The following is a 27,232-nucleotide window of genomic DNA, read 5'->3' as shown; positions in this document are numbered from 1 at the left end:
CCTGGACTTCGAGTCTGGGCAGTGCCCTATTGGCTGGAGACCGGCTGGACTCCTCTCCTAGCCTGGGCATTTCACTCATTTCCTGGCCGCTGCTCCAGTTCTGGCGCCCAACGTGGGGCGACCCCCTCGTCGAACAGCTCCTGACCAGCATTCAGAGTCAGTAGAGCTCAGAAGACCATCGGCTCGCGGACCCCACGGGCAGGATTTACAAAATCCCTTGGTCGCGGAACTACCCCGAGGTTGAGCAGACCTCACTTTTGAGGCAGCGCTCCCCGGGGACCCCGGACGGCAGCTCCAGCACCCGGAGTCGTCCCTGCTGCAGGACCTTCTCTGCCCCGGTTTTCTGTTCGTCACCCCCGGACTGGTGAGTGTTTCGTCTCTCTCCCTGTCGCCTCCTTTCTCCCCCGGTGTTCTGTCACCTTCCCTTCAGTTTTCTAGACAGGGGCCGGTGGGTGGCACCCTTTTTGCTTTTTCGTTTTCCTTAACTGGTGCGGGGAAGGCTTGGCTGAGGCTGCTGATTTGTAACACCTTGTAGAGCTATGGGTGCTAAGCTCTCAGCAGCCCAGAAAGGGCTCTTTTTCCAAGTTGCGGGTGTCCTTGTTGGGGGGGGTGTTTCGTTTAATAAAAAAGAAGTTAAGAAATTAGTTAAATGGATCTCCTCTGAGTTCCCCGAGGTCTCCCCTGCCTTGATCCAAGATCCTGCCTTTTGGCGGAGAGTCTCTAAGAGACTCTCGGAGTTGGTCAGGTCAGGGGACGCCTCGCTCTCCCAATTGGCATTTTTGGCAGCTCAAATTAAAAACATTTTGAGAGCAAAAGGGGACTCAGAGAGATCAAAAGTTACATTTAGTTGTCTCCCCAGTTCAAGTTCGGCTCCCTCTACCCCTAACCCTCCTCCCCATCACCCTAAAAGCAAATCCGGGATTCTGAAGGGTGCAGCTCGCCCTTCCAGCCAGGCGCAGGGGATTCAGTCGTCCCCTGGCCCCTTTCGGAATTCCCCGTCCCCCCGCCCTAAGAGTCCTGGCCAGACTCCTAGGGACTCCTCATCTTCTCCTGGTTCCCCAGTTCCCGTCCCGAAATCCCCAGTTTCTAGACCCCCATGTTCACAGTCCCCGGTTGTTAGCTCCCCAAGTTCAGGCTCCCCAGTTGCTAAGTCCCCAGTTTATCCCCGGTTGCCTCCAATGACTCAAAATGGCTCCCAGGGAGCCCAAGATGGAGGCGACCACATGGCTGAGTTGGCGGGAAAACCCCCTTCTTCTTCCCAGAACCCCTTTCTACAGAGTCCCAACCCCTTCCTGCCACTCAGCCACTCCCATAGTCCCGCCTTTCTGTCCTGCCCCTTTCCTAGTCCCTCCTCCTTCCCAAACCCCTCCTCCGTACCTCCCACTCCTCCTCCCACCTACCCACCCATTTCTCCTCCCCCATTTCCCGCCATGGCTCCTCCCCTGGTACCTCCCATGACTCCACCCTCTGTCGCTCCGCCTCCTGTCGATCACCATGTCCTACCTCCTGACTCCGCCTCCTGGGAGGGTCCTTCAACATCGGACCTCCCTCCCCAGGTTCCCAGCCACGCCCCTGCCTCCCTCACTTCCGGTTCCCACGCTCCCACTTCCGGTTCCCACGGTCTGGGGTCCGGGGGGGGGGGGGGTCGGGAACCAGGGACCGGGGTCTGCTGCCATACCATCGGCAGCCCCGGTCATTTACCACCCTGAGGGGGACGGTGGGGTGCGCAGGCAGTGGGTCCCCCTTAACCATACTCAAATCAAAGAGCTGGTCAAGGCCCAAAAAGACTATGGCCGGGACAACGAGTACTTCCGGGGAGTGTTGCAGGCAACACTCTCCGAGGCCGATGTCACCCCCTATGACATCCGGCGCCTCTTCACATGCCTGCTCAATCCTACCGAGCGGGCAATGTGGGAGGCCGCCTGGAAGAGGGGAGTGACAGAGGCTCTCCCGGGCCTGTGGGGTCAACCCCATACTGGGGTGGACCTCATGGGCAATGTCCTGGCTATTGACCAGCTCTTGGGGACCGGGAACTGGGAGGATGGGCACTCGCAGGCGAGTACCCTACCCCAGGAGGCGCTCCGGGTGACTGCCCGTGCGGCCGAGAAAGCGTTCCTGGCGCTGCCGGGGGCGGCCCCCTCCCTCTCATTTTCAAAGATCTTCCAGGGCGCAGAAGAGCCATTCCTCGACTTCGTTGAGAAGTTGAGGAGAGCTGTCGAGCAGCAGGTGGCCGACGAGGGTGCCCGGGAGCACATTATCAGGGAAGTGGCGTCCTCCAACTGTAACACCGCGTGTAGAGACGCCATCCTTAGCCTCCCGGTGCACCCGGCCCCCTCGCTGCATGACCTGCTCGAAGTCTGCGCCCGGAAGGTCCACATTATACCACCTAGAGAGGGAGAGAAGAGAAGACCACCACCACCCCGAGTCAGCGCCGCAGAGGAGACACCGGGAGACGCTTTCGCCGGAGCCGCTAGCCGTCAACCCACCCCTGGAGCTACCGCTGCCACCGCACCTTGCCATCTGTGCGGCCAGCTCGGGCACTGGATGCCAGACTGCCCGTTGCGGCGGGAATTTTACGAGTTTAAGAGAGCTAGGGGACAGAGGGGGACACTCCCGCCAAAAAACTAAAAGCGGAGCGCAGTGCCCCCCTGCGCCAAGACATAAATAAGGCGGGGAATGTAACAACGCGCAGGGAAGGGAGAAATCAGGGACCGCCGCCCGCAAAATTGGACATTCTTTTACCGGACGTGACTTTTGCTAACACACTTCAAGCTAAGCCAATCCTAACCACCTTTTCTGCTTTCGGACCTTTCAGGTTGCAGCTTTCGGAGTCGCTACACCTCCAGAACTCCGATTTTCACCTCGTCGCTGTGAACCCGGAATGCCCAGGTAACTGGGGACGGATCAGATGTAAGTACGTCGTGGTCGGCGACACCAAGCACACACCACTGGCAGTGAACATCATCCCGGGTCTCCTGCCATCGGACCCGGAGATGTTCGCTGTCGGGCTGCATTGTGTCCAACCCCCCGTCTTCTTACCCAAAGGGCAGGTGATTGCGCAAGCAATCCCTGTCCCTGAAATGACTTGGGCCATTGGTCATCCACCACCTGACCAAAATCTTACAGTAGCATGGGCCCAAGTCCTGGGGCAAGAGAGACCACATCTTAATTGTTATATTTCAAAAGGGGGAGAAGGCAAGCCGCTCAAAGGCTTGTTGGACACAGGGGCAGATGTGACGATCATTCCCTCTCGGGAATGGCCGTCACATTGGGAGTTGCAAAACGCGCCAAGACACATCGGCGGTGTAGGGGGTTTACAATTGGCTAAGCAATCGAAGAGCATCGTGCAAATTACGGGGCCGGATGGGCAATTGGCATCAGTGCGCCCGTTCATTTTAGATTATACGGAGCCCTTGTTGGGGAGAGACCTCTTGGCCCAATGGGGAGCCCGAATTGACCTCCCAGTGGCTCCCCAGGTTTTTCGGGCAGCGGTCACTGATGAGCGCCCTACCTGGAAGCTGAATTGGAGATCAGATAAACCAGTACAGGTAGTACAGTGGCCGCTCAACAAACAAAAATTGGCGGCGCTCAACGAGCTCGTAGAGGAGCAGTTACTTAAGGGCAATCTGGTGGAGACCACATCCCCGTGGAACTCCCCAGTCTTTGTCATCAAAAAGCCCAACAAGGATAAGTGGCGGCTCCTTCACGACCTCCGCCAAATTAACAATATTATAGAAGATATGGGGCCTCTCCAGCCAGGGATGCCGTCCCCAACGATGCTCCCCCAAAATTGGAATTTGGCAGTTGTAGATATTAAAGATTGCTTCTTCCAAATTCCCCTACACCCAGACGATGCCCCGCGTTTTGCGTTCACGGTTCCCGCCATCAACCGTGAGTCCCCAGGCAAGCGCTACCATTGGCGGGTTCTTCCGCAAGGCATGAAGAACAGCCCGGTGATCTGCCAATGGTATGTCGCTTCCCTGCTGTCCCCAATTCGCGCAGCCACAAAAGACGCAATTATATACCATTATATGGACGATATCTTGGTGTGTGCCCCGACCACAGACCTACTTACACACGTGCTTGACCTGACAATCAATGCATTGGTTGCTGCAGGATTTGAGCTCCAGCATGAAAAAATTCAAAGGATGCCACCCTGGAAGTACCTGGGTCTTGAAATAACCAGGCGGACCATTGTTCCCCAAAAATTGGCTATTAAAACAAACATAAAAAACCTAGCGGATGTCCACCAGCTGTGTGGGTCCTTGAATTGGGTGAGGCCTTGGCTGGGTATACCAACTGAAGACCTGGCCCCCCTTTTCAATTTATTGAAAGGGGGAGAGGAGCTTAGTTCTCCGAGGTCCCTCACCCCAGAGGCCCAAGCTGCTCTGGAGAAAATCCAAAAGTCCATCTCGGCCAGGCAGGCCCACAGATGTCACCCGGGCCTGCCATTCAAATTTGTTATTTTAGGAAGACTGCCGCACCTCCACGGGGTGATCTTTCAATGGGACAATGACATCAAAGGCAAGGACCGGGGCTTAAGGGATCCCCTCTTGATCATAGAGTGGGTGTTCCTTAGCCATCACAGGTCCAAAAGGATGACGCGGCCCGCCGAGCTGGTGGCGGAGCTGATCAGAAAAGCTAGATCAAGGATCAGGGAGCTGGCAGGTGTCGATTTTGAGTGCATTCACATCCCTCTGAAATTCGAATCGGGCCAACTAAAACAAAAAATGTTTGACCATCTCCTGGAAACCAACGAAATGTTGCAGCTAGCTTTGGATAGTTACACCGGCCGGATTGCAGTTGATCGGCCGGCCCACAAATTGTTTAACCAAGAATTTACTTTATCTACAAAATCTGTTCAGAGCAGAACCCCTTTGAAGGCTCTGACCATTTTTACGGACGCGTCTGGAGCATCCCACAAGTCGGTAATGACTTGGAGGGATCCTCAAACTCGGAGGTGGGAGGCCGATGTCACTGAAGTAGAGGGCTCGCCTCAAGTTGCCGAGTTAGACGCAGTCGTCAGAGCTTTCGAGAGGTTCTCTGAACCATTCAATTTAGTTACTGATTCGGCTTATGTCGCCGGTGTGGTATCCAGAGCTGAAAATGCTATCTTGCAGGAGGTGGCAAACATTCCTTTATACAACTTGCTCTCCAAACTTGTTTATTTAGTCTCCCACCGAGAGCAACCGTTTTATGTGATGCACGTCAGGTCGCACACTGACTTGCCGGGGTTCATTGCGGAGGGCAACAGGCGTGCTGACGCCCTTGCCGCTCCTGTTCAAGCCGCCCCGCTTCCTGATCTCTTTGGTCAAGCGAAGATCAGCCACCAGCGTTTCCATCAAAATGCGCCTGGTCTGGTTCGGCAATTCCATCTCACGCGCGAACAGGCCAAGGCCATTGTGGCCACATGTCCCCACTGCCAGTCCCACCAGCTCCCGACCATCCCCCTTGGAGCGAACCCCCGAGGCCTATCCAGCTGCGAGGTGTGGCAGATGGATGTCACTCATTGTCCTTCCTTTGGCCGTCTTCAATATGTTCATGTATCGGTGGATACTTTCTCCGGCGCAGTTTATGCCTCCGCCCACACAGGGGAAAGGGCAGCGGATTGTGAGAAGCATTTGCTTCAAGCATTCGCTGTCCTGGGCATCCCGAAGGTTCTTAAAACTGACAATGGCCCAGCGTATAAATCCAGGGAGCTGCGAAGCTTCCTGCAGCAATGGGGAATAGAGCATAAGACAGGCATCCCCTATTCCCCGACAGGCCAAGCCGTGGTGGAGAGGACCCACCAGAGCCTAAAAAGAGTTTTAGAGCAACAACGCTCGGCTGTGAAGGTGGAGTCCCCCCACATCCGTCTCGCACGGGCACTTTTCACGATCAATTTCTTAAATTGTTCGTTCGAAAATTTAAATCCGCCCATAGTGCGACATTTCGGGAAGCACGAGCAGCTGCAACCCAGGGCCAGGCCTCCTGTCCTCATTAGGGATCCGGAGACCTGGAAAACGGAAGGGCCCTTTGATCTCGTGACCTGGGGAAGGGGGTACGCTTGCGTGTCCACTCCCTCGGGTCCGAAATGGATTCCATCTAAATGGGTGAAGCCCTTCCGCCCTGAGAGGGGCCCGAAACCAGAAAAGGTGAACCAAGTCGGTGAAGCGTGTTGGCGGCGGCGGCGGAAGCCGTAAGAAAGAGACCACCCTGATTTCAGTTTTTGTTGTACTGGACTAGACACCTCTTATTTCAACCTCTTCTCATATTTGATCTCTGTTTGCCTTTAGTTGTTTCTCCGCCCGCATGGACCCGATGGTCATCGTGGCTCTCCCGATAGTCCTCCTCGTCGGGACTCTACCACCATCCGCGAGTCCCTGGATTGTTCCCCAGCCAAGGGCGAACGTGTGGAGGACCCTCGCTCAAGCCATGGGCCAGGAGCACATCTGCCTGGACCTTGGCTCGGCTGAAGACCCGATGTCGTCTTGCCTAGTGGGGATCCCTCTGCCTCTTTCTGAGTTTCCCTTTCCTTTTAATGTTACTTTAAGCTCCTTATTTCATCGCAACCCTCCTTTAATGGTAGACGCCCAGAACGCCTGGAGGGATGGACTCAGGAAATTGACCCCCCTGCAGTCCGACCCTCCAGAGCTTCATTTAGTTGGCTCCGCAAAGTCTTCTGTTTGTATTTGGTTTCAGTATGCCCCCCTGTTCGGTTCCTCGCGGTACTCGGACATCAGGCCATCTAGTCCTGAGTACCAGGCAGCGCGGTGGTGCAACTTCACCATCAGGTTGCCATTCGCTTCCACTCTTGGTACAAAACCATTAGCGCTGCCCAGAGGAACCTTTTTTATTTGCGGAGACCGGGCGTGGGCAGGCATCCCCCCTCGTCTGGCCGGAGGCGTCTGTACTTTCGGCAAGCTGACGCTGCTTTCCCCCAACGTTACCCAAATTAGAAATTGGAAGTACAAAAAATCACAGTCTGAATTGGCCGTTTCCAAAAGAGATCTCCGAGATTTTGACCCAGACTGTGATTCCAAAATCGAACATTGGGCCAGACCAAAATCGATTGCACTCACCATCTTTTTGCCATGGGTGTCAATCGCAAAGTCTCTGGGCGAATTGGGCCGCCTAGAGTGTTGGGTGGCGAAGCAAGCAAATTTTACCTCAGCTGCTTTGACTGACCTCCTCACAGACGAGGAGATCACTAGGAAGGCGACTCTGCAAAATCGGGCGGCCATCGATTTCCTCCTGCTGCTTCACCACCATAGCTGCGAGGAATTCGAGGGCCTGTGCTGTTTGAACCTATCATCTAAAGCCGAAGATGCGAGGGTCTCCATACGTAAGATGAAAGAGCTCGTCCATGAGATTAAGAATGAAACATCGGACTGGCTGGGGAATCTGTTTAAAGGTTGGGGACTATCGGGATGGGCCGGGTCCGTGCTCAGATCCGTTCTGTATGTAGTTTTAATTGTGGCTGTAATCATTGCTGCTTGCTCCTTAATGTGGGGACTGATTAAGAGACTCTTGTTAAAGGCAACAACAATCAACGTAAATCATTTGGAGCTCCAGAAGGTCAAAGAGGACCTTGCCTCGGCGGTGGGCTCTGACAGTGCGAGCAACGAAAGCTTGGACTCTGAGACAGCACGCGAGATGGCAGCCGTTTAGTTTTAAAGGACTCGTTTGTTTCCCCCCCCTTCCTTTTTCTCTTTTTAAACAAAAAAGGGGGAGATGTTGTGGTTTGCACTTGCCTGTTTGGTTTCCCCCTTTGGTTCAAGTCTATGGTCTAGTCCAGTGCTCGGGTATTTGTCAGTCATTGTACCTCTCCCCTGTTCCCCTAGTAACCTGTCATGTCCCCTCCTCTGGCTACCTGCCCGTCACCCGGCACCCCTGCCCCTTTTTCCAGAAGTTTCTGGCTGGGGTGTTGGGTGATTGGTTCAGGGGCCAAGGCCCCACCCGCAACCTTCTCCTGTTGGCTGTTCATGTTTGTCAGTCTTCAATGTATCTTTTGTACCCATCTTCTGATTTGTTGTTCCTGGCTCCACCCATTCCCTATAAAACCCGAGGCATTTCCCTGCCTCGGGGCTCAGACTTCGGCTCCCCGACCCAGCACCACCCCTTCCAATAAAACCTTCCTCCCTACGAAGATCTGAGTCGCCCTTTCTTCCGCGCCTGCAGCCTCGGAGTTTTCCCACCTGCGACCAACTGCCCTCAAGCCTAACATCGCTTGGGCACAGGGCCTGGACTTCGAGTCTGGGCAGTGCCCTATTGGCTGGAGACCGGCTGGACTCCTCTCCTAGCCTGGGCATTTCACTCATTTCCTGGCCGCTGCTCCAGTTTCTGATAAGAAGAAAAATCGAAGCAAAATGTCACATCCTAAATGTTTTGCAGAAATCCTTAAATAATACTTTAATGTCTGTGAAAAATCAAATATTGGTATATTCTTTTCTCCTACGCCTACTTCTCTCACAGTCTAACAACATGTATTGTACTTTGTCTTCTATGTGTACCTTTCATTTTGTCAGAGCCTTTAATCCCCCACTTTTTATAGAAAATGCTATAACCATACAGTAGTAGGTTAGGATTGATTGACAAGTGCATATAACTGTGGCTTCAGTAGTGGAGTAGGTTTTATAGTTGCAAAAATGCACAACCTTGAAAATAAAGAAGTGGTGCCCTTTCTCTGGGATAAAAGGATCCTATCAAATTGGTTCATTTCCTTGGCAGAATTAAATAAAAGCCTTCCTTTAACAAAGAACACTTCCCAAAAGGCTGCTGGAGGAAGTCTCTTTAACTGGATAACACTGCACCAATTAGAAAATCAAACTAGGTAAAAGCAGAATTTCAGTGAATGCTCCCCTTTTACCCTCATCCTATATTCAGTCATGTATGGAAAAGATAAAATAGAAAGAAATAACTATATTACATCTTGCCAGTAATTAGAAAAATTAAGATTTTTATGAAACTAATAAGTTGATGAATGGGAAATGTTGGATACTCCTAATTAAATATTCTGCCCCTCGTTCAGTTCCCATTGCTTCCAGAGACAATAACATTTAAATGTAATCCTGATTCTCTCACTCTGGATCAGTGACGATTCTGTTTTATTCAAATGCCTTACAGCTGGCAACGGGCCATAAAGAGAAGAAAGATATTCAAAGGCATGGTGCATGTTCAGGTTTCCATGGCAGGGGAGGAGCTGTGGTTCAAACACCTCGTTCAGCACTGATACAGACACGTGCAATAGCAGGCTGCTCTCTCTGGTACCTGAGGGCCATTGCTGGCAGGCAGAGGTGCTCCAGCTCAGAGTGTAAATGTGTGAGGGCAACCAGGCATCATGCACAGACATACACCCTGGCTAACAGAATAGATCACATCTTCCAAGGGTTGCACTCCTGGACTTTTGCAAGAAAAAGCACATGGGAATGTAGAGCTAAGAACATTCCCTGTGTCCAAGTGGGCAAGCGAACTGTTCTTATTACCTCACCAGTACTGGCACCATCTACTGCTTCTTCTCAGTCACTTATAAAACTCCTCAACCTCCCTCTCTTCAGAAACCTATATTATTCAGAAGATTCGTTCCTTATGTGTAGGGAATCGCTGAACTATTTTCCTCAGAGGAAGTGTCAACCCATTAGTGACATTAATGGCAAAAAATTACAGAAATCATATTTGTGGGAATAGAGTTGTACCTACATACAAGATAGATCTGGTTTTGTCCTAGTTTTTAATATTTGATCAGAGACACATCACAAATCTCTAGAGATGGGTGTTTTCAGAACTCTGAGGCAGAGAAAACACCATGCCAGGTGCAGAATTTCAGCCTGCTGTCAGTGCAAAAGGGATTCACCACATGCCCCACCATCCTGCCTGGCTGGCTGCTCCTAAGCTCTCCTTCTCAGACATCAGCGCTCCCCAGGGCACCCCTCACACAACAAAACCATGTGCTGACCAAGAGGGCCCTCTGCAGTGTATGAGTCCTTCCATTGTCTCCAAAGGAATGAATGTCTATGGACAAACTGAATCAGCATCCATATGGACATGAATGCATGGGAGATGGACATATGGACAAACTGAAAAAACTGCTGGGTCAGCAACTAAAATGGAATATGGTTTCCTTACAATGAAGGCCCATTACATACATTTATTTTAGTAGTAATTTTTCAATGAGTGCTTTCCTTAAATAACAAAATTCTTTTATTATCACTTTAATGAAATTTATATGTGTAAACAAGAGTAGTTTTTTTGAAATGGTTAAAAAGTTGTTTAACCTTTTAGCTTTTCCACAATTATCAGCATATCAGGTGAGAGAAACTACATGCCTAGACTATGTAGTGTGGTTTCAGCCACAATTGCTGAGTAGAAAATAAGTTTGTGACATGTAAGGAAAAAAATATGGCGCAAAAACTGGCTTATTAATAAGCTTAGGGGGAAAAATACCAGAAAACAAGCCAATAACAAGTCTTTTTATAACCATTTTCTAACCACTGGACTAATTCAAAATAACTTCTCTGGATCTAGTGTTTCAAAAGGCATTATACTCCAATTTATTAAAACACTCACTACATATAAAATGTGTACATTGCTCAATTGATTCAATTGATGGTTCAATTTATTAGTAAAAGTGTATTCATTAATATTTTAAAATGTTATGTTTCCTACACAAGGTTCCTCTCCAACAGCTGAACAAATTTGTTCACCTCTCCCAAGCTGAACAAATGTGGTTTTAATAATCCACAAGTCCGTACGCATTTAACACAATAACTGTCTTAACACATTTAATTTAGATGTCAAATTTAGTCTCGTTTTAAAATGCTGCCTTCAAAACAATACATCCTGACCACTAAAATGTTCTTATTGTGAAGATGATTTCTTCTTCCAAACATTCACTGATAAAACAGATATTAAGGGAAATAGATCAGTCCTTGAGAAGCTAAATCACTGTTTACATACCAGGAGCTTCATTGCATATGGGGATTATGGTAATCATGTCAGCACTTTTTTTAGACACAACAGAATAAATAAATATAATCTTAGTTGAATCATGCTCCTAAATCAATCAATCAATTCAGCTCCTACATCCACTCCTATAATTTTGACAATATGATTTTAATCTATGACTCAATAGTGAAATTAAGGTATATTTTTAGTAACATCTCAGAAAACAAAAATGGAGGAGAATTTTTTTCTCTAACATTTGGATTGTTACAATTCTGCCTTTTGCATCTATCCCACTTTCTGCAAGAGACCATTTAAGCTTACATTTTGAAGTCTGTTTAATCATTGCAATTAAAAGTTGGAATAAGTTATGAGCAATAAAAAAGTAAATAATATCCAGTCTAAAAGTAGAACTAATTATAAAGCTGTTGCTTGATTAAGGTGTTTATACTGAAAAGTATTAAAGGGATTAGTCTAAAGCTTAACATACTATAGCACAGAATTAATATGCAGGATTTAGACACTCAAATTAATTCAGGTGCACCAAACAATTATATGGAAAAGGAATACTCGACCCAGCTAATGGCCACACTAGTCCACCAAGCTGATTTATATTCATGTACTTATTGACCTCTCTGCACACTCACAAAAGGACAGTTCTAATGCTAATGTGTGCTTCCAAGGCTGTCTCCATCTACTGAATCTAATCACAGCCTGCTTCAGTGAGAAGACAACAAGATACCTCCCATGGTTAATATTTTGCTCCAATGAAATGTTTCCTAAAGGACAGAGAGACCGCTTTTAGGTCTCTGTGCACACAGTGGTCTAAATTATGGTCTTGGATGCAACAACAAATCACTGCCAGTGGGAGAAGCTTCAGAAGACACATTTGAGAGGAGGACCCAATACAGAGTATACACACATAATAAAAAATCAAACCAGCTAACAAAAAACTACACACACAAAAGCAAACAAATGCACAAAACCCCCAAACAATCAAATAAACAAAATCCACAAAACCCAAACAGACAAACAAAAACAAACAAACAAAAAACCCAAATCACACCAAACCAAGCAACTAAAAACCCCAACCTGCCTAACAAGGAAAAACCCCTAAAACCAAAACGCAATATACACTGGACAGTACAGGCAACAATGTATGGAGTGCTGTGAACAGAAGAAAAAATAGGAGAAGGAGGTGTAAGAAATATATCTCTGGTATGCAACTCCTATCTACACACACCAAAGCAAATTGAAGCATTAAAATAAAGTAATAAGGTGCAAGGATACACTTAGTAACACAGCATTTTCAAAAGCTGAGTCATAAATGGGATCAGGCTGCTTTAAAAACAACCATCAGATGGATGTGTGATCTTGTGTAAAGATGTTTGCTGAACTCATAAGCAAATAACTGAGCCCTTATTGCTCTACTATCTACTTTTCTGAGAACTTTCTTACCCTCAGAAAGCATCCTCAAGCTTCTCTCTAGATGATTCCCCCTTCTCTAATTGTTCTTCTTAAAAAAGGGGGTATTATGACAAAATCAGGGGTTATACCACTTATTTAAAGTTGTGAGAAATAACTTCACTTTTTAGATTGCTTGTGCAGTAATGAAGTTTTGTTTACAGTTCTGTTTTCTATTGTTTATGCTCTTTTGTATTATTAGTTACCACCAAAGTGTAGTCCAAACACTTCAGACTAAGATATTCTTTGCAGAGCAAATCCAGCTTGTTTTGCTTATTATAGGCCTATGAATCTCTATTTTTCCTGTCCCACACTGAGTCACCAATATTTTTTTTCTTTTTTTTGTTTTCCTTTTATCAGCAACTTGGCTCCTCACTCTCTGCAAGATTTGGCTTCCCTGCCTCTCATCAGCAGTGTCTTGAAAATAAGTGTTAACATTATATAATTCTTATAGTAATGCTCCCAGTCCCCTGGATTACGGTGCTGCATTCAGCTTCATCTATTTAATTCAAAACTGCTGAATATATCACATTCTGCACAGAGCAAAATAAGGCAAATGCTAAAGGTGGCAGCCTTCAGATTATCTTCCATTTACTGACTCATGTTGCTAGTAGATATAGGACAAGAACTATATGAAATTCTCTTTGGGAAAATTCTTACAATTTTTTTTTTGCGTTTCCAAGGAGTATCAGCTCTGACAGAGCTTTTAATTGTTCTACTGTTCTGCCTGGGGTATTTTTTAAAATTACTTTTCATTCCTGATGCTATGTTTCCTTTTCCTAGTTTACGCATTCAAAGAAAGTGTTAAAAGGAAAGGTCACAGAAGAGAGCTATCAAAGACACCCAGCTATCTCTTGCCCAGACTGAAAGTTGAAGAGATTTAATTTATGGCTAGAGTGGTCTTGGTACCAAACACACACCTTGTCACTCCAGCAAGTTTCATAGAAGGAAAGGTAGAGAGAGCTGGATATTCTTACACTGGAGAAGTCTATCTAATCACAGTCTTCATCTACCTACAGGGGAATCTACAGAGCCAGGGCCTTCTCTGTCATGCACAGAAAAATAATCAGAGGAGGTGGTGTCAATCTGCAGCAGCAGGAGTTAGTATCAAAGCAACTAAAAGAATAAAGTGGATTTTTCTCCCATGACAATAAGTGGAGAATAAACACCTAAACTGGCGGTTTGGAGAAAGCTTAGAGATATACAAACTCATCTGGAATAGCCCTGATCAGTCTGGTCTATCCTTGAAGAGGAATTTTGGATCAGTAGACCTCTAGGACAATTTTTAACTTTAAATTATCCTGTAATAATCTAATAGTTATACTTTTTCCAGATCCAAGGTCTTCTATGACCATTATGTAAGTATAGAGGCATCAAAAGGGACCTCAAAAGTCATCTTCACCCTTTTCCTACCAATGTCCAGGACCTGCCATAAGTTTTCAGTTTAGATATTTGTCAGACTGATCTCTAAATGTAAAAAGGGGGAAACATGTCCCCATAGTCATGTTTATTCATGCTTATTCATATTCATCCATAGATTAACAACTGTTCCCGCTACAGACCCCCTGGGTTTTGTGGTTAACTATTTTTCCCTGAAATGTGATCCTTATCCCTTTTCTGCAATCTATCATTGTATTGTCTCACTAGAAAGGCAGAATCAGAATTTTGAGGAAGGAAACTCTTTTTGTTCAATCCAACACAGGTATACACAGGAATGTACAGAACTGCATTAATAAGAATAAAAATCCTAAATCGACAATCTATTCCTTTTACATATCAAAAAACCCCACTGAATATTGACCAAAATTCCCATTAAAAAAATCTCCATTTCACTTTTTGCTGTTTTTTCTACAGGCACCCTCGCTTAAAAGGTATTTTCTTAGGATCCTTTCTGACATAGCTGTGATGACTCTTGACACCAACACATAGCAGAGGATTTATCATTTTCTCTCTAAGATAGGCCACTTTTAGACACTCAAGTCTACACACATAAATCCATGGACCTCAAAGTCCTAAGGGAATTGGCTGATTGGAGAGTGCCAAGCCACTCTCCCTGATATTCAAAAACTCATGGCAGTCAGCAAAGTCCCAGCTGGCTGGAAAAAGGGAAATATTTCACCCATTGTTAAAAATGGTAGAAAAGAGGACCCTGGGAATTACTGACCTGTCAACCTCACCTCTTGTGTCTGGGAAGATCGTGGAACAGATCCTCCTACAGATGACACATGGAGGATGACAGGGAGGTAATTCAAAACAGCCAGAAGGGTTTCATGAAGTTGCTTAAATTCAAAAACAAGTACTACAAGGAAAAAAATCTAATGTACATCAGATAATTTTTGGAGGTAATTTCATCATTTGATTGGTACACAATAACATTGTTTCTTGTCCTTAAGAGACTGCTTTCCTTCTTAGTGGATATAGCAACCTTTTCCATAAAGCATATGACATTAGTGAGGCTGTTGCAGTGATACAGAATATCTGTGTGCCTTCCTCTACTAGAGATGCAATGTCAACCAAAGCAAAAGTATCTGCTAAATCTATAATGCAGATTTGAGCAAGGTGAATGGAAAATACTCTCCTTCCTCAAATTCTGTTTTCCAAGTGATACAAAAAATGTTTAGATGATAAATTGCTTCAAGAATCCAAACAGAATTGCCACAATTCCAGGTGCAGTGCTCACCTCAAGAAATTTTCATTTCAAGCCTCAAACAGTAGCTGTACAGATTCAGCAAGGATCTGGTAAAAATGAGTCTAACTTTTTTGACAGCAGAGTCCATGCAGAGGCCAGATACAGCTGAGTTCCCTGATCAGGAAGAAAAGAGAGTTTGGAGGTTTGATTCACAGGTAGGAATTTGATATAAAGATTTTTCTTGTGTTCCTGTCATCAAACACACCTAAGAAATCATTAAATGACCTTGAAACATCTACAAACTAGGACACATTGTTCTGTTGATACATGCTGCATTGCAGTGTGTTGTAACAAATCCTGATAGGACATAGAGATCACAGAACTGTCACTGGTGCCACAGTCTTGTTTCTTTCTATCTATGAAATAAAATGATTCAGTGAACACCCAGATTCCCCAGCACAAACATGTAAATCACAGAAGAGCTCTATTCCCAGAAAATATCTGAAATTAATTCACTTAATTGAGAGTTGGAAGTTGCACAGTGCCTGATGGCTGGGACTGTTGAGTCTGAAACTGGTGTTAGCTCCACCAATAGGTTCTGAGCAGGGAAACACCATCCCCACCCTCCCCCTTCTGCCTAGGCAGATGTCTTAATTATCTGGGATACATTTACTAGGGGAATTCACGGATGGGCCTTTTCAAGGTCAGTGTGCCAGCCCACACAGATGTGGAAAATGCAGAAGAGTTCTTAGTTACTCCTAAAAAATGATATGTCATCTGAAAAAAAATCTTTGATACTGTCAACTATATGGGCAGCCCAGGGCTTTTCATTTATTGCCTCTTTTTTTCCATCTCATATAATTTTTTTATTTGTTTATTCACATGAACATGCATATACATGTAGAGAGAATTCTCTTATTCTATAATGTACTTCTGTCAATAGGATTAGTCAAACATTTATGAGGACAAATTAATTCTTGCTAAATTCCATGTGAATAATGTATTTATATTACTATATTTACATTTTACAAATTAGACAAAAAATATGAGCAGGGAGGCAACTATTACTATGTAAGTTCTCATTCTCTATTCAAGTAACTTGGACTCAAAAGAAACCAAACCCTGGAAGATTTTTTATTGGAATCTCATTTTTCATCATCATTTTTTCAGTCTCATTTTTGTCAAGGCAGAACAGAACAAATGGCTAATGTAAGGCAAGGCAAAGTACTAAACTATAGGTCTTAGCTTATAGATTCTGTGCTCCTTGGAAGTCTCATCATTTTGTTAGTTTCCAGCTAACAAAATTCATCATATAAGAGATATGTGGGTCATATTTCAATTACTCACAGACTAGCTGTGTATCAGAAGCTAGAAAGTGCCCTATATTTTGACCATATATTCCAAATTTTCAACTGAATTTTGACTACATCTCTCCTTTACAGAAGAAACAGATTAGGAACACAACACTGAATACATTTTGCAAAAATGTCATTTTCCCAAACATTCAAGTGACAAGGTCTGCTGGACACAGAAAATTGGATCCAATATTTCTGAGGGAAAAAGTCTTAAGCCCCCTTCTAATTTTAGAGGTGTATGGATTCTATTCTTGGCTTTATGGAAATCAAAACAACAAAACACAAGCTCCTGTAGAAAAGAACATTAAAAATCATACTAATTTGACTGGATAAGGTGCTGCTAGAATGCGCAATCTTTTTTAAAAATACTTTTAAATCCCTCTTCTCTTTTATTCTCTTCTAGCAACTTTGTTATCACTGCTTCACATAATAAACAGTTTAAAAAATGCCTTACAAGGGCACACCTATTATCTGTAATGCACAGTAAGCTTTCCCTAAGAACGATTAACAGGGACCACCTAAGACAAGTATAGGAAACAGAATTATTACAAAACAAAACTTCTCCAAAATCCCTTTCAGTTTCCATGATTTTAACTGCAGGACCTCCTGACCCAAATGTCTCATCTCTGTGTTTAACCAAGCACTCTCAATTTTTCCCAATTCATTTTTCAATTGCTTTGAACATCTTCAGGCAATCTTTGTAATCTTTGTAATCTCCAGGCATTCATGTGCTGTGTGGAAAGAACTTTACACATTTACTGAAAAACAATTTCGTTTTTATTTTGAAAATACTGTCTTGCTATTTCATGTGATGCTCCCTTGTTTTCACATTGTGAGAAGAAATAGTAATTCCTCATTCATTTTTTCCATGCCACTCATGAGTGAATATTATGTTGTAATCTCTTCACTGTCACTCATTCCCTGGGCAGAGATTCTTTTTAAACTCAGGAGTTACAGTTCTCATGGGGAAAAAATTTAATACCCATTGTGGATGCAACAAATATTTAAGTACCACTCAAAATCCATGACAGACACTTCTTCATATTTTGGTCTATTTCACTAGAACCTATCCCACTTGCCACACTCTTCACAAATAGTATAAATTAATTGGAAAGGGAAGGGTTTTTAAAACATTTGCCTTTTTATTTTGCAAATGCAAACAAAGCACACCTAGTAAACTGTAAAAGAGAAGTGATACATGGCCATCATATTTTTACCTGGTCAATCCTTCTCTTAGACTGAGTCATCACCATCATTTCAGGCTAGAGAGCTGACTTTAAGGCATAGATTTTAATCCTAGACTTTCTATGCCATTATTAACATAATAAAGGGAGCAAATTTATTTTCAAGGACATTTTGCATTCACCTGTCCCATAGGTAAATGAAAATCACTTGTGTCTATTGTTGATTAAGAAATAGTTGATCATTATACTAATGATTTTTTTCATGTCACTGTTGAATCAGAATTTTTTTTATTTTAAAATGGCCCATAAGGGACACCTGTGCTAAAAAATCTGAGAGCATAACACATTAACATACACAGGAAAAAACATGGGTGTTTAAACATGAGCCTCTAAAATTAATTCTACAAGCAGACAGACCAGGGTAAAATAAATCACTATTGTTTTAATTTTTACTAAATTATTCTAGGCAGCATGAATCAAAAACTTCATATTTGTATTTGATTTTCTTTTCAAAGGGCATGAATAGCACTGTCTAGACTTACTATACTTTGATTCATAGTTGCTATAGCAACATGTGTAATTTATTAATCTTTGTATGTGAAATATTTCAAAAGGACAGATTACCTTTGTGTCAAAAATGCAGTTAGCTTTAAATATTTCCCTGTGATGAAGTAGACTGCTTATAAAACAGCAAATGTAGACAGAAAAAATTAGGTCTCCTGAAATGTCTAGTAGGTGCCCCAGAACTGAAAACCAATCTGAAGCTAAAAATAAATTGACAGAGGAAATTTATGAAATTCTATATAATATTTTAAATGGTTAAATTTCTTGACTTTATGGGGAAGTTTTTCCTAGAAATATTTCTGTTCCACTCTCTTAAGTAACATAACCCTAGACAAAGCAATGAGATGCAAGAATCACCCAAGAAAAACACATTGTTATGCAATCTTATAGAAGATACCACAATTACATACACTGAAGAGGAAAAAGTCTCTGCACATGAGGTTGCACCACTGGAGCACTTCTATTTTCTGTGAAGGAAAAAGGGCTTTCTTAAATAAAGATGGTAGACTTCTGGAAGTTGACATTCGTGCAGTAACCTATGAGGTCATTGTTTAAATCTGCCTGGATATTTCATCTCTAGGCAATGTCTTTCCTTTAGCAGACATACAAAATTCTATAGAGAGCACTGTGTACCAGTGTATAATAACACACTGAGTCAACAGGAGACCTTCAAGGACATTAGTACAGTTTGAGACATTTGCACTGATAGGCAAGAGGCTGGGGAAATTGTCAAAAACATATATTCTGATACATAAATATTTATTTTCTATAAAATTAATTGAGAAATAAAGACAATTCCACATTAAGGCATTGTCAAGAATCACATAATAATAAATAGAAAAAATAAAATAAAATAATCTGACCACCTTTGCATAACGTTTTGGAGACATTGTAAGTTAACATTTGTTAAGAATATTAGTAGTTTTCCTTTATTAGAAAATGTTTTGTCAGTGAATAAGAAGGAAAGTTGATAGAGTATCTTAGTAAAATTTGATGATAGTTATAAAGTTTGGCTCCTACTCAGTAACTTAGGAAATTAAAACCACTAAATCTAGGATTTTCTCTGCTGGGACTTAATCAGGTCCAATATGCAAACTGAGGATTTATAAAGGCTTTTCTGAAAGAAATAGGGAAATGTCAGCTACAATATCTTCCTAGTTCTACTGAATCTGTTAAGTCTGCCCAGAGAATATAATACTGCAGTTATCTCATTTACAATGTTATTGTATATGATTCATGACTATGGCATCAAATCTCAATCCAGGGTCTGTATTTTTTATAAAAAAATTATATGTCTATGAATTATTTTCTTTCTCATTTAAGAGAAATATCTAAAAATCTATTTACAGTATGTCAACTTAATGGAAAACTGAACATGTGAAAAGACAAGAGATTGTGTGAAAATGGACAGTATCTTCAGAAACCAATGAATATCTGCAATTAAGCTAATGTTCCTCACTTCTAATTAAGCAATATGAAGCATGAAATACGTTCAATAAGTCTGGAATTATGTGGATATTGAGAGATTCTGATGAAGGCAAGTATAAATGGAGAAGATGTTTCTGAGAAATGGAACACCACACTATGAAAACACTCCACAAACCACTCCCACAATCTGCTGTCCTTAGAGTAGAAATTGGGTTATAAATTTATTAAATGTCTACAAATTGAAAAAATAAGGTGTTTTCTGACCAAAACACATTGTGAAATTCCCTCCTTTTTTTTTTTTTTAGGGGGAGTGGAGGGGGGAAGTCTCAAAATCTTAAAACACTAGAGGTAATCGTTAAATTTAAATTATACTTCCTTGCCATTTTTCTGTCCTTTTGATTTACCAGTTTTGTGCTTATATTTCCTTCTAATTCAACCGCAAACGTGCATAACCACAGTGAATCAGAGTTGATTCTGGAGATCTGATACTGTTTCTAAGCCTTTCCGAAGCGTAGAGAGAGAGCATGGAAGAATATGCAGAGGATGTTGCCCATCCCATCAGGAATGAACACGTCCAGTTCATGCACAGTCTGGCCCTATAGATATCACAAAGCTTATCTTTAAAATGGTGTGCAAAAAATAGTGGTATGTATGGATTTCCTCAGTAATAAAATACATCCCACTTCTACATAAATACATGTGTATTTATGCAATAAATAGTAATAGGCTATATTGCACATAAATACATAACATACTCTAGCGACTTTCTGTCATGGAGTGACTGCATCAGAATCACTAGGGAACAACTAGAGATGTCATCTATCTGTGCTTCTGTAATTCTGTAAGACCTTTCACAATGCTCACTCACCATGTTCTTCCTGATTAACTCCATCTCAGACAGACCCAATACACTGGTGGATGAAAAATTGGACATGGTGGATGAAAAATTGGACACTGGCAGCCCAGAAAGCTAGTCCAAATCTGGGCTGCAACCAAAGCAGTAAAGCAGTGTGGCCAGCAGGGCGAGGGAGGGGGTTCTGCCCTTTGGCTCTGGTGAGACCCCACCTGGAGTGCTGTGTTCAGCTCTGGGGCCCTCAGCACAAGAAAGATGTGGACCTCTTGGAATGAATCCAGAGGATGCCTGCAAAAGATTGTGTCTCCTTTAATAAAAGTCTGAAAGAATTGGACAAGAGAAGACTCAGGGAGAGCTACTGCAATCTTTCCATTATAAGCGGGGTCTGTAAGAAAGGTGGAGGGTGACTATTCACAAAGACCTATAGTGACAAGATAAAGGTCAAGTCTTAAATTGAAAAAAGGATAGGTTTAGATTGGAAATGAGGAAGGGAATTTTAACAAAGAGGTTGGTGAGGCACTTGAACAGGTTTCCCAGAGAAGCTGTGGATGCCCCATCATTGGGAACATAAAAGGACAGGCTGTACAGGGCTTTGGGAATCTTGATCTAGTGAAAGATGACTCTGCCCAGAATGGGGTAGGACTGGATGACCTTTAACGGTCCCTTCCAATCCAAGCCATTCTATGATTCTATAAACTGCTTCAGCTTTATTTGGGTTGGTAACCCTGGTTGTCTGATGTGAACTGGCAATGTGCAATAAATGCTTGCATACAGTATTAACTACATAATCCAGGTGGATTTTGCATTAAATCACAGTCAATTTTACAATTTTATTAGTAGGAATCTTAACTGACAATTTGAACTGAGTTATTGAATAATGCCACTTATCATCTCAAGTATCAGAGACTACATATCAGATAAAAACATTCTGATGCATTTTTTTGTCCCAGAGTTGATGCAATGTAAGCATTCCTCCATCTTAAGGAATTCCATATTTCTTCATGCAGAAATACTTCTTTTTCAATTCTGTTTCTTGGATTTATTTAGGATTAGTGTTGCTTGCATTATGTGAGTGATTTAGAGTTGTAAGGCATGGTAATTTGATTTACTGTTGGGACTAGCTTTGATGTACATATGTCATTTCCCATTTCAAAACTAAAGTAGTTAAGATCATATTTGAACAGTATTTGTTCAAGTTTTCCAGCTAGCTCAATATAAACTGTTGTTTATCAAACAATTTCTATAGCAAAAATGACAAAGGAATTTTTCTTCTCTCTTAAAGGTAACAAATGCAAGTCTCAGAGGTAGCTCATCTGCTGGTGCATTTCTATTCTCCTTACTGAATGGTTTCCTGCATGTAGAAAGACATGCTAATAGCATATAATAAAAACAGGTGATCATTTTGTATTTCATTATTAAAAAGGCAAATGTATGTGGTGATCCAGCCCAGAGAGTAGTGAGGCACTGGAACCAGTTGCCCATAGAAATTGTTGATGCTCCATCCCTGGAGGTATTCAAGACTAGGTTGGATGAGATTACAATCAACCTGGTTTTGTGGGAGATCTCCATGCCCATGGCATGGGGCTTGGAACCACATGTGTGGTGGTGTTAAAGGTCCCTTCTACCTGAACCAGTTTTGATTTGATGAATCTATGATCTTGTAACTCTCTTCTCAGCAATACGGTTTTTCCTTTGCAGTCAGGTGAGCTTTGACCTTAATCTTCCTTGGAACCAACATCTCCTTTATCCAAGAGCTGATAGCCATAAACATCATTACATATATCATGAAATGATGGGCTGGTTTTAGCTGGCATAGAGTTGTTTTCATCCCAGTAGCTTGTGTGGGGCTATGGTTTGTATTTGTGCTGGAAACAGTGTTGATAAGACAGGGATGTTTTTATTACTGCTGAGCATGGCTTCACAGAGCCAAGGCCTTTTCTGCTCCTCAGCCCATCCCACCAGCAACCATGCTGTGGGTGCACGAGGAGTTGAGAAGGGACTCACCTGGGAGGGGACAGCTGTCTCCAGCTGATCCAAGGGGACATTCCAGACCAGATAAGCCATGCTCAGCATATGAAGCTGTGGAGAGAAGAAGAAAGGAGGGGACACTGTGATGGTGTTTGTCCTCCTGAGTAAGCATTACACACGATGGAGTCCAGATTTCCTGGAGGTGGCTGAGCACCTGCCTGGCCATGGGAAGAGGAGAATGAATTCTTTGTTTTGCTTCATCTTTTTGCACTGCTTTTTTATTACATATTGAACTGTCTTTATCTGTCTTTATCTAATTTTCAATTTATTTTTATATTATATATATATTTTTATATTATATATATTTTTCTATATTCTATAATTTTCTATTATATTATTATTATATATTATTATATATTATTATATATATTATATTATTATTATATATTTCTATTATATATATAAATATATATATATTATATAATTATCTCTATCTTTATCTGTCTTTATCTAATTTTAATATTACATATTAAACTGTCTTTATCTTAAGCCTCAAGTTTTTTCACTCTCCCTCTTCCTATTCTCTCTTCCTCTTCCCTCCTACTGTGGTGAGTAGGGCTTAGTTACTGGCTGGGGATAAACCACAACAAAGAAGAAGTCAGTGAGGATATGGAAAAGAAATTCTTATGATAGAAATAAGAACAATGAGTGAAGTGACCTTTAGTCACTAAGTGACAACCTCCAAGGTCTGTAGTATATGCAATGTCTCCAAACTATGTGAGAATAAAGCCTTTTAAGACACCCAGCCTCTGTTAGAAAGCGTGGTTGAGAGTGATGGCATGCAAGGATTTAGATATTATTTTCTGAGACACTATTATCCCTAACAGTTCATGCAGGGTGACTAGAGGTTGATGACAGATCTGTAGCAGAATCTCCTCATGCACAGATTCATAATGTTTAGTTTCATCTGGTCCTGATAAAGCTCTATAAGCAGCAATCAGACAAACTTGAGCATGAGTCCAATATTCAGGTTCATGTTTGTCACAGGCCAGTCTTGTATATTAGTCAGCATATTTTCATCAGCCCTAGAAAACAAATTTATTGATTAACACGTGGATGAAGACAAACACGAGCAAGATGGAAATGGTATTAGTAGACAAAGACCAAAAAGAAATCACCTTAGGTATGGAAAAATTCCTGGCTGTCATAAGTTTCCTTTCACTGATGGACTCTATCCAACTCAAATATAAAAATGGTCTTAGATTCATTCTCAACACAAGACTTTTTTGGCAGTATGAGTTTCATGATACCTGTGATGATCTACAAAATTCAGCTCTTCCTGATTCCACAGATCACAAGACTGAACACAAGACTGCTTCCCATATTTTTGCAATGGACCAAAGAAAATTATTTCATTGCAGAAGATTTGTTTTTTCCTGCTCCTTTTTTTTTTCACTGAGGTTTAAGGAAATAATGTTATGGTACTCACATCTGCAAGAACTTTTATTCACTCAGGACTTATCACCACCATCATCTTCTGTTAGCCTGTAATTTTATCTGCAATTTTGCTGACTAACAAGCAATTAAAATACTCATCTTTATTACATACCTTTAAAATTCAAAAAACCCACAAGTTATTAGTATTAGCACCTACAATATGGAGTTATGATGACCTTGATAAAATGCTGTGAAAAATGAATGAATAATATCTGAGGGCTGAAAGATTAATTGCTACTCTTCTTTGCTCAATAAAGATATTTTAGATTCCCCATTTATGAACAATGAAATAAAATGTGGCAAACAATAAAGTAAGGTCATAATTTTGATACCTCTTACTAACTCTACATTGTCTGGCTTGAAGCAGTTTATCACAAAGGATTTTTTCTGATACAGAAAAGAACCCTTATCAATAAATCAGTATTCAGTATCTCAAGAAAAGAGATTTCACATTAATGTATATATTTTACTAGAAAATAGAGAAGCTACAAAAAGTATAATTCAGTGGAAAATATTAACACTGGCTTATTAAATGGCCTGCCTTGAATGCTCTATCTCAATATGTAAAACCAGAAAATACAATTATTTAAGAAAAAAAATCTGCTGTTCTATTCAACAGGTAACTGTGATGAAAATATTACAATATGACAGTAACAACCAGATAGCAATTAACAGTTGTGCCACAAGTGCTCAGACTTCCTCATTCACTTTCATCAACCACACTGTTCTAGGAAATCAGGATTGCAAGCAAACTGGACCATCACATGTCTGTTATCATCGCCTGAATGGAGTATTAATAAAAACCCCTCACCATTTCACGTAAGAGAATAAATTCTGACTAAATCTGCTGAGGATTACAAATACCGGTATGTCAAAACTGGCTTTACATTTTAGAGACAGACCTGCCAGTTAGGAAATTTAATGCTGAGATTTCATCACTTTTCTCATAGCTGCATACTGTGAATTAGAATACAGTTCAATCAGATGGTTTGGGTTGAGATAAATTTAGGATTACAATTAATGTTTGAATGCAATGACCAGAAGAATTCAACTTGTATTGCTTTGACAGGTTTTTTTTCTCCTCTTGCAAAGAAGCAAATCAATGCTTCTTACAAACTTCTTACATATTACACAGATTCTTGCAGAAATTATTATCACAACCAAACTACACTTTCTTAAATTTATTCCCTCTATAACTGCTGATCTTTACTGTTATAAAGTCTTTGGGGTATAAAATATTTGGGATATAAAATCTTTATTTTGAAGCCCTTTCTCTTCTCATTATAGCCAACATCTCTCAATAGCACAGAGTGGGATTTCACATCCTTAAGTTGTGTGGACGTGACTGAAGCAAGCAGAAATGTCAGCTCCAGTGAATGGTGGGAATGAAACCTTTTGGCAGGGTACTGATACCTTGGTCCCTGCTCCAAACAGATGCCTGACAGGGACTAGAGAAAGAGTCCTAAAGCTAGATGGTCTGAAAAACTTTAGACATAGATTTCTCATATTCAGATTACACTTGTATTCAGGTTTTAGTGTTTATATAGTTACTAAAAATGAAAAGATGCAAATGCTTACACTTGAAGTTACAAATATGCTATTTGGAATATTTGTAAACCTAACAAGGAAAAGTTTAAAGTGGCCTTTTCTTCACTTGGCTTTCTTTATCTGCATAATAATATGAATAATCATTCCCAGATCAAGCCTTTCGTGTCCTAATGCTGCTAAGACACATAAGACAAAATAGAAATTAAACATGAAAACAAATCAGCACTATAAAAGGAAACAAAACCCCAAACAAACAGGAGTTTATGATAATAAAGTTGAATAGTATGGAAATGATTGGGTTTGAGTCTAAAAAACTGCTGGGGGGAAAATATGCTTATGGATTAATTGTTGAACTTTTAAAACTGCCAGAGTTTCCTTCAGAATTGAAAGTCACAAGAACAAAAATGTCACTGACCTACCTAGTTTTCTGTAGTGCTAACATACTTTCCTGAGTCTGAATTTTAGAAAAGCTCTGTTGGAGGCATCTTTTTCTTCTGTATTTCAGAAATGAAAGTAAACTAAGGAGCATCACACACACTTTTCACATATTTCCATTCTACAGTCTCAAAATGCATTTAATTATAGCAGACTTGTGAAGCAGACTTGTAGTTTAGCTGAGTTTGGATTGCCCCTATGGAATTTCCTCAAATACTTTCCTCTGACAAGCCTATTTTCTTTCAGGATCAGCAACTATAGTGCTTCCACACTGACCACAGAATAGTATAAAATATTTTACCTGTATCTGTCACTCCTTGTCTGAAGGATAGTACATTTTTCTAGTGCAGATCTTCACATTCTGGCATTGTGTTTAAGAGCTCCTCTCCTCTTTCTCACAAGCAGCCTTGTGACAGTCCTTAATCCATGTCTTCCCCATCTTGAATATATTTGTATCTGACACCCCTTCTTCAAATTTGAATTCTCTAAGTCCTTTTCCATTGTGCTCATCTGCCTACAAATAACGTGAAGTTTATAAACATTTTAAGTTTATAAACATTTAAAAGTTTATAAACTTTTAAATACTTTCTTTATATTATGTGCAAAAAGTATACTGTACAAGCAAACAGCAAGCAAGCAATAAAGAAAGAGAAAGAGGGTAATAGGAGCTACTGATAGCCCTAAAGCTCATTTATAGTACCACTACTAACACCTGTACTATGATATAAAATTCTGTTTAAAAAAGCCGATTGGAAAGATAACAGACAGCTTCACAACTTCAGGCATATAAAAGTTCTTAATATATATCTTACTTAAAGTCAAACTTAGGTGAGAGCAAGGACAATTGCCTCTGCTTCCACTCGTTTCTACCAACCATAAGGTTAGGGAAGCAGAAGTAGCCAGAGCATGAACTTTTCTTAAATTACACATCCAGGCTCCAAGCACACTTTTATTGCATGTCCTGGCCAGGCAGATTCTCACCAGTGTGTGGCCTCCTGTAGCCATTTGACAGTGTTTGGTGTGTCCTTGGCAAGTGCTCCTGTGTTGGTTTTGTACGCCCTCCTTTTGGTGGCCAGGGAGGAGGGGGAGGGGGATCCACAGAGGTGGCTTCTGTGAGAAGCTGCTGGAAGCTTCCACCCAGTCTGGCAGAGTCTATCTCTGATAGCTCTGAAGATGGACATGCTGCTGGCCAAAGCTGGGCCAGTTAGAGATTTTGTCAACACTTCTGTGATAACATATTTAAGGAGAAAATCAAAACAAAGGTGGTGGTGCAGTTTTAAGTCCAGCCAGAGAAGAGGAGGAGATGAGAACACATGAGGGAAACAAGATGGAGGCACCCCGGCCAGTACAGAAAGGGGGAGGAGGTGCTCCAGGCACCGGAGCTGAA

Source organism: Molothrus ater, chromosome Z (genome assembly GCF_012460135.2).
Source record: "Molothrus ater isolate BHLD 08-10-18 breed brown headed cowbird chromosome Z, BPBGC_Mater_1.1, whole genome shotgun sequence".
NCBI lineage: Eukaryota > Metazoa > Chordata > Aves > Passeriformes > Icteridae > Molothrus > Molothrus ater.
The sequence above is the reverse complement of the archived record's forward strand: the minus strand, read 5'-3'. Positions refer to the sequence as shown.